This window comes from Anabrus simplex, chromosome 13 (assembly GCF_040414725.1).
Source record: "Anabrus simplex isolate iqAnaSimp1 chromosome 13, ASM4041472v1, whole genome shotgun sequence".
Lineage (NCBI taxonomy): Eukaryota > Metazoa > Arthropoda > Insecta > Orthoptera > Tettigoniidae > Anabrus > Anabrus simplex.
The window spans coordinates 105074120-105087575 of NC_090277.1; the positions used below are offsets into that span (position 1 = coordinate 105074120).

The 13456-nt window shown below is 41.5% G+C and overlaps 1 protein-coding gene and 1 non-coding gene across 6 annotated transcripts in view; one reads left to right on the top strand and one right to left on the bottom strand.

Moving 5' to 3' along the window:
* LOC136884660 (organic cation transporter protein) overlaps positions 1 to 13456 on the bottom strand; it is a 257104-nt gene that overhangs the window by 95207 nt on the left and 148441 nt on the right. The gene's annotated exons all lie outside the window — the stretch shown is intronic.
* Positions 8206 to 8276, top strand: TRNAG-GCC (transfer RNA glycine (anticodon GCC)). Its single transcript has one exon. It is a non-coding gene; the product is annotated as a tRNA-Gly (tRNA).

The window sequence follows — 13456 nt, forward strand, 5'->3', positions numbered from 1 at the left end:
TTCTTCGTTTATGTAATGTAAATTGCCATTAAGTCACCTCTGTAGTATGGGATTAGCCCTTGTATTAACGGCCTAGTGCCAAGTAGGTCTTAAGCAAAGTGTATTAGGAGTGCAAGTTCGCCTCCTCTCAAGTTGTATTTTAGAGGTCATGTATTAATCTTTTCTCTCCTAATAGACCTCAGTAGGTTGGGTATTTTACCCCTGTGTATATGTCCTTTGAGGACAACTTGAAAGTTGAGTTTGGTGTGGCCTGGGAGAGGCTTAACTTTAAGAGCGAGTGGCTCTTTTCTAAGACTGAGAGTTGTATGCCTCGAGGAGGCTTTGCTGTGTAATTTGGAGCAAGGGCTCCAGGGTTTGATTGGGGTCTTCTGCCCCTTTTGTTGAAATTGGTATATCGTAAAGTTGAGCTAGTTGCTCAAGAATTGTGTTTTCAGGGCTCGAAGCCCAAATTCCTTAATTCCTGTAATTGTACATTTCAAGTTGTATTTCGGCTACTAAGTACCTGTTCTATTTGTTGTTACCTAATTTTGAAAAGAAAATATAACCTTGTTAAATTTTAAAATTTAATTTCTCTTTAGTAGCTTGAGACCTATTCACCACCCAGCACCTTCTTTCATGCTTAACTACCACAAAAACCCGGTAACAATATTATTTATTTATTATTATTATTAATATTTAAAAAAAATAATATTTTCGCCTGTAACTCGGTAGTCCACTCGTAATATGTTTAATGCATAACCCCTTGTACAAAGTCGATTTATTCCGGCACTAAACACTCCAGATATGATTTACTTGGACATTATTATATTAATCGCATCACACAAATTTAACAACTTCACTTTGAAAATATGACCATATTAATTTCAACAAAACACACTTGGTATGGCGAAGCTGGATTTTCCTTCCATGTCATTAAATGGCTCGTTAAAATGACAAAAACATAAAAGCACATATCGGGTCTTATTTAACTAGCATAATCAAAATCAAATGTAAAGAAAATTATCGACTACAAAGAAATATGAATGCATGCATGACTTAACGTACTACACTATATATACAAATTTACATCTCCAACAAACTGAATACATAAAAGACCCGATTATTTACATTATTATGATTTACTACTGTCCGTGCTACAAATTTAGGATGGGGTCGTTAAGCGACCCATCTTGTTACAGAAGGTAACCAAGTATAATCAAATTATTCCCATTTTTCCCATCACGATAACATTTCCCAAATATATTTTACAATTTAGTACTCATCTTAGTTATCGGTATTCCATTGCAGCTTTGCAGACGAGAGGCTTCATCCAGCCCCTCTCTGCGTTTTACTCCTCCATCCTTGATGGCGTAGTTTCACAAAAGATTTCCTGGCACATTATTATTTGACACTCATATATTGACTGCCACAAACCTTCACCATTTACAACGTTAACACAACAAATTTCTATCCTAGACCCAAGAATTTAATATATTTACACTATTTAATCTTCGTCCACCTACCGCACAATGGACCTGGACACGTACGACGAGGTGTCAACTATTTCGCCCGTCGCGATACGCCCGATTTATACGGCATTCTTGACGTGTTCATGACATCGGTTCGGTATAGCTAAGTACAGGCTACTACTTCCTTAAAGTACTGTTCGTCACACAGTCTATTATGTACGTACTTATGGTGATATATTTTATACTACTCTCTTGCAGGGTAATTACTTTACGTCACTGATTATTCATAAATAAAAAGAACACTATCCTACGTTAACTATTTCCAGATTTAACATGTTGCTTGAGCGCGATCACACTTTACAAACACTGGCGGATGCTCGCGCCATTAAATGACTGTACGTCCGTAGAATTCTAAGTTACCGGCGACCAACAGTTCAGCTCCCGATATTCAATACAAGTGTACTGTCGAGCGTCAATTCAGCTCCAACGATTCAAGACAAGTGGCTGGCGACCGTCAATTCAGCTCCGACGATTCAAGACAAGTGGCTGGCGAGCGTCAATTCAGCTCCAACGATTCAAGACAAGTGGCTGGCGAGCGTCAATTCAGCTCCAACGATTCAAGACAAGTGGCTGGCGACCGTCAATTCAGCTCCGTATATATGGATGAAGCCTTTTCCCGCGGATTTGTTGACGTCATGCCCCTTAGGGAGGGGGTGGATTTTTAATATCGGTACTTGCACTCCGAATTGGAAGTTAAAATTTACATCAAATTAATCCACTCCGCTAGCATATCTGCTGGATAAAATATGAACTCCAGGTGATCACAGATTTAGGAGATATGGATGGATTTCGCTCCTCACATTTCGCGCCTTCGTAAGCGTCCCTGACAACGTGGTCTTCGTTCAGCCAATGAGATTCAAGTTGTCTGGTTTCCAAGAAATCCAGCCTTCAATTTATTTAATTTGCCAATAAGTATTGATTATTTTTCCATGCGTGACATCTAATAAATTCATTACATTCATCCGCGTACTCATATTAATTTATTACTGATTACTTTTGTAGTTACGAAAATATCTCATCCATCATTCCTTAAGATGGTATCACTGAGTCTCCCATCAAATTTTTACTATTGGCCGGCAAGCGGTCACGTGATTTAAATCTCCACCTGCTCGAACTTAGGCTAGCGAACGTACACTCAGCCGCTGTAATTTTCCATGAGGTCATGGAATTTCCGTCCTACCAAAAATATCCCAAGGTCTTACTCATGTGGTGAGTTTTCTTTGTATGATTCTCCCCCTTCCTCTTTCTGACCAAGACTTATTTGTGGACTCTGTATTTCCTTGTACGCCAACTAATGATATTCCCTGCTGTGAAGTAGCTAAAAGTTGTCGGGTTGAGCTAATCCGTCAGGCTCCAGTCTGTCGTCCTTCCTTCGCTCTGATTTCGACATTACCTAAACGAAACATTTTCAACTTCCCTTCTGTATTTCAATAAATGTACCATATTATTTTACCGATCAAATCATGACTGACTATGGGCCTAAGTCACTCGGGTTCAATAGGGCATGGCCAGGAGTACTACAGGTGCAAGTAAAAGGCGCAATTCTCAGCCGTTTTCAAGAAATTAATTAAAGAAAAATTGCAGTGCGCTTATGTACAAGTTATGTTTGCGAAAAACACAACGAGCTCGTTGCGCAGCGAAAGTCCTCCGCTTCGTAAGGGCGAGATCGATGGATCGAATGCTGCCGACGGACGATTTTTTCAAATATTTCACAGCATCTCTTACAAATTAAGATGTCTTCAGTAATGTTCATTTTCGAATCAATTCCAATATTTTGTTAGCGGTAAAAGGGTTCGTCCGCCTCTGTGGTGTAGTGGTTAGTGTGATTACCTGCCACCCCCGGAGCCCCGAGTTCGATTCCCGGCTCTGCCACGAAATTTGAAAAGTGGTACGAGGGCTGGAACGGGGTCCACTCAGCCTCGAGATATCAACTGAGTAGAGGTGGGTTCGATTCCCACCTCAGCCATCCTGGAAGTAGTTTTCGGTGGTTTCCCCCACTTCTCCTCCAAGCGAATGCTGGGGTGGTACCTAAATTAAGGCCACGGCCGCTTCCTTCCCTCTTCCTTGTCTAGCCCTTCCAATCTTCCCATCCCCCGCCCCGCAAGGCCCCTGTTCAGCATAGCAGGTGAGGCAGCCTGGGAGAGGTACTGGTCATTCTCCCCAGTTGTATCCCCCGACCCAGAGTCTGAAGCTCCAGGACATTGCCCTTGAGGCGGTAGGGGTGAGATCCCTCGCTGATTCCGAGGGAAAAACCGACCCTGGAGGGTAAAATGATGATGAAGAAGAAGGGATGATGGTTCGGAAAAATTCGTACAGGAGCTGTTTGAAAAATTAATATATTCCCAGTATTCTGTACTACGTATTATACCCTTTTTTAATTCACTATCGTGCTGTTCGCGACGAATTACTGCACGAAGTAGGATGATAATGGTCATAGAAGTAGGGGAAACAATAATTATTGCGGCACCTTGAGCAAGTGATAAACGCTGTATTTTTGCATTCGCAAGGTTTTTATCGCACAGCAAACTTCGTTGTCGTTCATGAATTATGTCCTGTCATCACACAATTTGGTCGCAAATCACGCGTAATTTAACATGCTGCAGGAAATTGGTGCCGACAACTGATGGTGTACCAGAAATTGAATTTGTACATAATTTTCTGTGGTTGTGGAAGTTATTGAAGACACCTTAGTTTGTGAGACATGTGAAATATTTGAAGAAATATTGTCCATCGGCGTTACTAGATCCATCGACCCCGCGCTTACTAAGTTCTTGCCGCTGCACCTCGGTGTCGTCCAGATTGCGAACAAGTGAGTACCTGAAGAGGATGATTTGGGTTTGACACACATTAATGAGCCAGATTGCGAACAAGTGGGAAATACCAAGTTGTCCAACCCGCTTGACTAGAAATGTTGACTTGGATATGAACAAAATTCTAATTTGACGGGCTGCAGAAAAATTAACCTTCAGTTGATACACCAACTTCTGGTACACACAATTGGAATACTGGGTAATACACACACAAAAAAGTTAAAAGCATGTAAGAAAAAACCCCACTTGTTTCCAAATAAACTGACTATTTCACTTCTTATGTATTCTTTTGAATAATAATAATAATAATAATAATAATAATAATAATAATAATAATAATAATAATAATAATAATCTAAAACCGAGCTCGATAGCCGCAGTCGCTTAAGTGCGGCCAGTGTCCAGTATTCGGAAGATAGTGGTTTCGAACCCCACTGTCGGCAGGCCAGAAGATGGTTTTCCGTAGTTTCCCATTTTCACACCAGGCAAATGCTGGGGCTGTGCCTTAATTAAGGCCACGGCCGCTTCCTTCCCTCTCCTAGCCCCTTCCTGTCCCATCGTCGCCATAAGACCTATCTGTGTCAGTGCGACGTAAAGCAACTAGCAAGGAATAATCTAAAGGCGCTTTGTCGATGCAACCACTCACTTCTTTCATTGGCATAATAATAATAATACCGGGCGAGTTGGCCGTGCGGTTAGGGGAGTGCGGCTGTGAGCTCGCATCAGGGAGATAGTGGGTTCGAATCCCATTGTTGGCAGCCCTGAAGATGGTTTTCCGTGGTTTCCCATTTTCACACCAGGCAAATGCTGGGACTGTACCTTAATTAAGGCCACGGCCGCTTCCTTCCAACTCCGGCCTTTCCTATCCCATCGTCGCCATAAGACCTATCTTTGTCGGTGCGATGTAAAGCCACTACGGTAGCAAAATAATAATAATCTATTAATAATCTAATCTGTTTTGAAAATTATATCTCAATTCAACACTAATCTCTTATTCGCAATCTGGATAGGGTATATTTAGTTGTTCGGAATCAGGACGGTTTTTGCCTTGTTCGCAATCTGGATTGTTCGCAGTCAAGACACAACCTGCACCTCGAGCTCGTTGTCGTTTCCGCAAACATAACTCTGATGCAAGTGTGTTAAACAGATATAACTTGAAAACAATATTCTCTCACCCATGGGTAACTAATGCAAGTATCGAGCTCGAATTATTATTATTTAGTAGTCGATGATCGTATTGTGTGTGAGGTTATGTCATGAAACATGTGCTGTACATAAATATTTATATTATGTTCAGTTACTGTAAATACATGTACATTAATATTATATAATTTATTCTTACATGTATATATAATTTGTAATCCACTACGGTATTTTGAAACACACTGTAACTTCCAGAATGGCACTAGATCATGGTAGAATATTCTGTATATTATAACAATGTTGTTAAGCACTCTAGAATTTTCGAGAAGGTTTTTTTTTTTTTTTTTAACGTATCTTTCTGGAAGCCTGGCCAGACACGTATATAAGGAGGTGATCTTGATGGTAACGAAGAGTTATTGTTCAGTGGAGTTATGGTGTATCAAGAATATACCTGTGACCTCGTGTTGACATGCAGTGGTTGCAATCTCCATGTTGAAGTGATCGACAGTTGTCTAAAATGGCGGTTTTGTTGATGTTCTCGGAGCGAAGTGTTTTGTTTGTGATACTGTGATTAAGGTTACGTGTGTGTTAATTTGTAAATAGATGTGAATAAATAACTGTACTAAATGACAGCATTTCGTGTGCGTCTTTGTGGATACTTTAACATGCACAAAAGCGTATTGCAATTTTTAATTAATTAATTTCTCGAAAACGGCTGAGAATTACGCCTTACTACTTGCACCTGATGTACTCCTGGCCATGCCCTATACGTGTACCAAAGATGGATCGAATCGGTCAACCATGCGCCTTAGCCTCTCCTTGTTAAAAAATACACGGTGAAGCCGAACACACCGACAAACCTTATGAGATTGTTCAAGGATACCTTCTGAGAGTACTGCTCTGAGAGACCCGTGGTCTCCGGTGGATTGTTAAAGAGTAATTGCATTTCGTTTGGATTGTTGCCCCAGTTAGCTTTGTACCTGTATTGCACTGGAAATAATAATAAATGTTAGTTCTTGACAAAGGCCGGGTTGTCGGAATTTTGTCCCGCAGGTGCCGGTCGACATTTTGAACAATACCTGTAAGGGAAGAGTTCTGCATTTGTTTCGTACTGTACTGCACAGTACATTGAGAGAACAGATTGAACACACTGTGCTAAAAGTGTACGTGTTTCGTCTGAGGGTTGTTGTGTTGCTCTTTGTTTCGTGTGGTACGTTTTCGTTATTGCATATTACAGGCTTTGCTTTACTCTGTGTTTTATGTTGTACGTTTTGGTTAGTGCATATTACAGGCTTTACCGGATTTTGGCACGCAATCTAGTGATAAGAAATTGTATACCACCACCTCACCGACCCTACCGACCAACATTCTGGTGGTGAAATTTTTTTCGACCAACGGGACTCGAACAGGCTAACCTCGGCCAACAGGCGGGCTATACAATCATACTTCTTCTTCTTCTTTACCCGTTTAATCTACAGGGTTGGTTTTTCTCTCCAACTCAGTGAGGGAACTCACCTCTACCGCCTCGAGGGCAGTGCCCTGGAGCGTGAGACTTTGGGTCAGGGATAAAACTAGGGAAGAGGACCAATACCTCGCCCAGGCGGCCTCACCTGCTATGCTGAACAGGGGCCTTGCGGGCGGATGGGAAGATTGGAAGGGATAGACAAGGAAGAGGGAAGGAAGCGGCCGTGGCCTTAAGTTAGGTACCATCCCGGCATTTGCCTGGAGGAGAAGTGGGAAATCACGGAAAACCACTTCCAGGATGGCTGACGTGGGAATCGAACCCACCTCTACTCATTTGACCTCCCTAGGTTGAGTGGACCCCGTTCCAGCTTTCGTACCACTTTTCAAATTTCGTGACAGAGCCGGAAATCGAACCCGAGCCTCCGGGGGTGGCTGCTAATCACACTAACCACTACACCACAGACCCTCATACCACTTTTTCAAATTTCGTGGCAGAGCCGGAAATCAACTCCGCGCCTCCGGGGGTGGCAGCTAATCACGCTAACCACTACACCACAGAGGCGGATTATTATTATTATTATTATTATTATTATTATTATTATTATTATTATTATTATTATTATTATTATTATTATTTAATCAGTTTACTGTCATGGTTCGTTTCTCCCCCGGACTCGGCGTGGAATCCCACCTCTACCGCCTCAAGTGAAGTGTCCTGATCGGGGATACAACTGGAGTAGGAGGCCCTACCTGCAATGCTGAACAGGAGCCTTGTGAGGGGGGGGGGGGGATGGGAAGATTGGAAGGGATACGCAAGGAAGAGGAAGAGAAGCGGCCGTACCCATAAGTGAGAAACCATGGAAAACTACTTCGGGGATGGCTGACGTGGGAATCGAACTCCCTCTACTCAGTTGACCTCCCGAGGCTGAGTGTACACCGTTCCAACCCTCGTTCCACTTTTTCAAATTTCGAGTCAGAGTCGGGAATCGAACCCGGGCCTCCGGGAGTGGCAGGAAATCACACTAACCATTATCCGCAGATCTTTCCTTTTTCCTTCCGATTATTGTTTTAGTTCCTCTTAAAACAATAATCACCACTTCAAAGCGCTTACGTCTAAAAACGCCTCACGCTTTGGCAGTCGGTGACCTACGATTACTATCTCTATAGGCAACCCGCTGAGTACATAAACTGAGAGGGTTACATACACAGTTCAAATAACGGCGTTGTGAGACAGCTCCTATCAATAAACTAAAGAGTGACATGAAACCATGCAGACTGAAGCATCGGTGGTTCAGTGGTAGAATGCTCGCCTGCCACGCGGGCGGCCCGGGTTCGATTCCCGGCCGATGCATCCAATTTTTCTCTTCGAGTACATTTGTAACAAAGTTTATTCAAGGCAATTTGAACCTTATAATCATTAAGTATTTACAACATAACATAGAATATTAATATAAATGCATTCTAATGGCTAGGCATTACCTTACCTTGTTATATAGTCCAATGAGTGTGATGAGGCTTCACTGTTGATTAATGGTAGTTTAACCCGCTTGTTCTACTTTCATTGCAGCCAAATAGCCATACACAGGGTGTAACATCAGATAAATAGTTTTAACTTGTAAAGACATGCACGAGCCGCCTCTGTGGTGTAGTGGTTAGTGTGATTAGCTGCCATCCCCGGAGGCCCGGGCTCGATTCCCGGCTCTGCCACGAAATTTGAAAAGTGGTACGAGGTCTGGAACGGGGTCAGTCAGCCTCGGGAGGTCAACTGAGTAGAGGTGGGTTCGATTCCCACCTCAGCCATCCTGGAAGTGGCTTTCCGTGGTTTCCCACTTCTCCTCCAGACAAATGCCGGGGTGGTGCCTAACTTAAAGGCACGGCCGCTTCCTTTTCTACCCCTTCCAATCTTCCCATCCTCTACCAAGGCCCCTGTTCAGCAGAGCAGGCGAGGCTAGAGATGGCAAACGAATATTGATATATCGGAACTATGGATAGATTGTCGATATCGACATTTTGTGCCCAATATATCGATATTTCTGTCTAATTTAATAGTTTTGGCTACGATTTGATTCTTTTTCAGACCCTTTCAATATTTGCATGCTACAGTTACCTAATGCCTTTGCTGGCAGGACCTAGTGTTTACAGTGCACTTTCTTTTCTGGTGTAGGCTAGAGCAATTTTGTTACTTTCATAGATCTGTCTCTGCCTTATTCTTGGCTTTGACAATATGAAAGTGACTGAGGTATGAGCGATGCTAGTAATGCCAATCCTTATTCAGCCAGTCCCTGCTATGAATGGTGTAAAAATGTTGCTCATAGGGTCGGTTGGTGTATGCATTTCAGTGGGCTTGGCAGACTGATATGTAATAGCAACTCTAGCTCGGTGAGGAAAGCAACGGGAAACTACCTCACTCCTCATTTCCCTAGTACGCCTCTTCAGTGATGTCTAGGCCATCTATGACAGCTGATGGCAGAGCTGTTGTGGATCCCACCAGCGGAATCGCTGACGGACTGAACATACATACATACATACATACATACATACATACATACATACATACATACATACATACATACATACATACATACATACATACATACATACATACATACATACATACATACATACATACATACATACATACATACATACATACATACATACATACATACATACATACATACATACATACATACATACATACATACATACATACATACATACATACATACATACATACATACATACATACATACATACATACATACATACATACATACATACTGTTGGAAAGGGAATCACAGTCCAAGGAGAGGAAATCAAAACCTTGAGATTTGCCGATGATATTGTCATTCTATCTGAGACTGTAGAAGATCTCGAGAAGTTGCTGAATGGTATGGATGATGTCTTGGGTAAGGAGTACAAGATGAAAATAAATAAGTCCAAAACAAATGTAATGGAGTGCAGTCGAAGGCAGGTGATGTAGGAAATATTAGATTAGGAAACGAAGTCTTAAAGGAAGTAGATGAATATTGTTACTTGGGTAGTAAAATAACTAACGATGGCAGAAGTAAGGAGGACATAAAATGCAGACTAGCACAAGCAAGGAAGAGCTTTCTTAAGAAAAGAAATTTGCTCACTTCAAACATTGATATCGGAATTAGAAAGATGTTTTTGAAGACTTTCGTGTGGAGCGTGGCGTTGTATGGAAGTGAAACATGGACGATAACTAGCTCAGAAAGAAAGAGAATAGAAGCTTTTGAAATGTGGTGTTACAGAAGAATGCTGAACGTGAGATGGATAGATCGAATCACGAATGAAGAGATACTGAATGGAATTGGTGAGAGGAGATCGATTTGGCTAAATTTGACGAGAAGAAGAGATAGAATGATAGGACATATTTTAAGACACCCAGGACTTGTTCAGTTGGTTTTTGAAGGAAGTGTAGGTGGTAAGAACGGTAGGGGTAAACAAGGTATGAATATGACAAACAGATTAGAGCAGATGTAGGATGCAATAGTTACGTAGAAATGAAAAGGTTAGCACAGGATAGGGTGGCATGGAGAGCTGCATCAAACCAGTCTGTGGACTGATGACTCAACACACACATAATTTGAATGTTCATTTCTCAATTCACTTCGGTAAATAAAGTGATAATATCAAAACTCATTCATCGCGCATAGCTTTACACGTTAGCCAGGCAATACTTGAGCATTATAGCGACCTCTGTCCCAGCAGAAAGACTGTTTCCAAAGGCCGGTAACACGAACACGGAAAAGAGAAACCGATTAAATGGCAAACTGTTATCCAAGTTGCTTTTTCTAAATGGCTTACCGAAGAGGTATTGGGAATTTACCTAAGATTATCATCATGTTTTTTTCTTACAAACAAATGAAATTGCAGTGCAAGGAAGATGTTGGGAAGAAAATGATTTATTATTTTACAGAGCTCTGATAATTATCAGATGTACTTCGTACACAAATCATACGTTTGTAGCTTTTTCATATGGTTTTTCGGTGTAAATTATTAGCTCGTTACTAGACCCCTTGCCTATACTGTTTTTCTATGTATCATAACATTTTTCGACTGTAAATGTTTTCATAGTGAGTCATTGTAGTGAAAAAGTCATGTTATTTGGTCATTGTTTTAAGCTTGTTCTCTGATCTGTGTTAAGACGTAATAAACCTAATGAATCCTTAATCATTGTGTTAAATGTAAAACTAGACTTGCAATAATATTACAATAATATTTTAAAAAGAGGTATATCGGCGATATATCGACATTTAGAAGGCTGATATTTCAATGACATCGATATTTTTATACCAATGTATCGAAAAACCGATATATCGATATTTTGAAAAGTTTTGCCATCACTAGGTGAGGCCGCCTGGGCGAGGTACTGGACATTCTCGCCAGTTGTATCCCCCGAGCCATTGTCTCAGGTTCCAGGACGGAGAGGTGGGATCCCTCGCTGAGTCCGAGGGTAAACGGACGAAGAAGAAGTAAATTATAAACTAAAGGGGAAAGTGATAATTAATCCGCCACAATAAAAATGAAGAACAAAGAACATAACTGGGGTCATAAGGAACACTAGCCTAGAATACCTGTGGCAAGCCAAGGGAAGTATTAAAACAATTAAATACCTCGGCTTTTTTTTTTTTTTTTTTTTTTTTTTGAAAGCTCGTAGTTGAGAGTCCCGAGGCGAACAGAAGGTCTCTCTATTCGTCGGTTTCAGCGGAAAAATTCGCAAGAGCACCAGCACGACATACACAAAGCGGGGGGGGGGGGGGGGGGAAATCGGCTCTGTCGTGACGAACAAGTTCGCCAGTCAGAAATGAAAACCCCCTCTTCGCTTTACTGGTAGTAATCTAATTAAGCTAGTGCTAGGGAGCAAGGCTAGAAAAAGGTGTTAAGTATTCTGAAAATGCAAGAGAAGAAGGCAAATTTTAACAAGAGGCAAGGTTGGCAAGGCGGAATAAGAATCCACACACGTTGACTCAAAGCAGAGAGCCACGTATGGAAAAGTTTTAATCTTTTTAAAGGTACCATTTAAATGATACGAAACACATTTCATAGCTCTGCCTCTCCATCTTTTTAACCAAGGCTTACATTCTTTTCTCACAGAGATCATACGAAGCTAAGTTAGGATAGAAAGAAATGCTTTGGAAATTCATAATTGCATGAGGCGCAATCTGTCATAACCGGAGGAAGTAGATGTCAAGTCAGAGAACAGTTATCATATTCAAATAACAGACATATGGTATCGATATCAGGGAGTAGAATAACAAGACCATTTGAGGAATAAAATATTAAGACCACTAGGTGTGGCACAACTGTCATTGCAGCCAAATAGCCATATACAGTAGTGATGGGACATTCGATTCATTTTACTGAATCGATTCATTTGATTCCGTTCACGTTACTGAATCGATACAGTGATCCGATTCACGGCTCATTGGTCACCGCTCCTACTGCATCTGTGTAGTATGTGCTGGTGAGACAGCAGCAACAGCATTCAGTGCTCGCAGCTGCCATCTGGTCTTCATACTATGAACTCCTTTCTTAGAAAAAATGCTAGTTACTCTAATACATCGAAGGTTTCCGGCGACGCAGGGTGGGAAAGGTTAGGAAGGTAGCAGCCATGGCCTGAATTATAGTGATGGGACATTCGATTCATTTTACTGAATCGATTCATTTGATTCCGTTCACGTTACTGAATCGATACAGTGATCCGATTCACGGCTCATTGGTCACCGCTCCTACTGCATCTGTGTAGTATGTGCTGGTGAGACAGCAGCAACAGCATTCAGTGCTCGTAGCTGCCATCTGGTCTTCATACTATGAACTCCTTTCTTAGAAAAAATGCTAGTTACTTTAATACATCGAAGGTTTCCGGCGACGCAGGGTGGGAAAGGTTAGGAAGGTAGCAGCCATGGCCTGAATTAAGGTACAGTCTCAGCATTTCCTGGTGTGAAAATGGGGAAACTACGGAAAAACCATCTTAACGGCTACCGACGGTGGGATTCGAACCCACCATCCCCCGAATGCAAGCGCATAGCCACGCGATATTAACCGCACGACAACTCGCTCAGTCTTTTTAAAAAAGTATTTTTCTATCAGCTGAGGATTTTTTAAATAGTCATATTTTGTATAGGCTACCCGAGATGTACAGTAGCCCGCTGGTTTTCTGATTCAACATACTGTTATTGCGTCTGTCCACATATGATTGAAGTCTTGTGCAACGATGTGACATGAACTAAGAGAATACTGAGCCGTTCTTCCCAATATAAAACGGGTACTTTTGAGTGGTCATGACTCATGAGCATGACTCATAGTCATAGGGCAGGCTAGAGTCGAGTTTAACTGTCAAATGTCAACTAAGTTATAATACTAAGATTCATTAAACTAATAAATAGTATAACCTAATAGCCTACCTACTTACTAGCTACTTCAGAATTATGTTGTGACTACCTTTTTAACACTGCAAATAAATCCATCTATTATTTAAACCTCCCTATAAGAAGAGGACAGTGA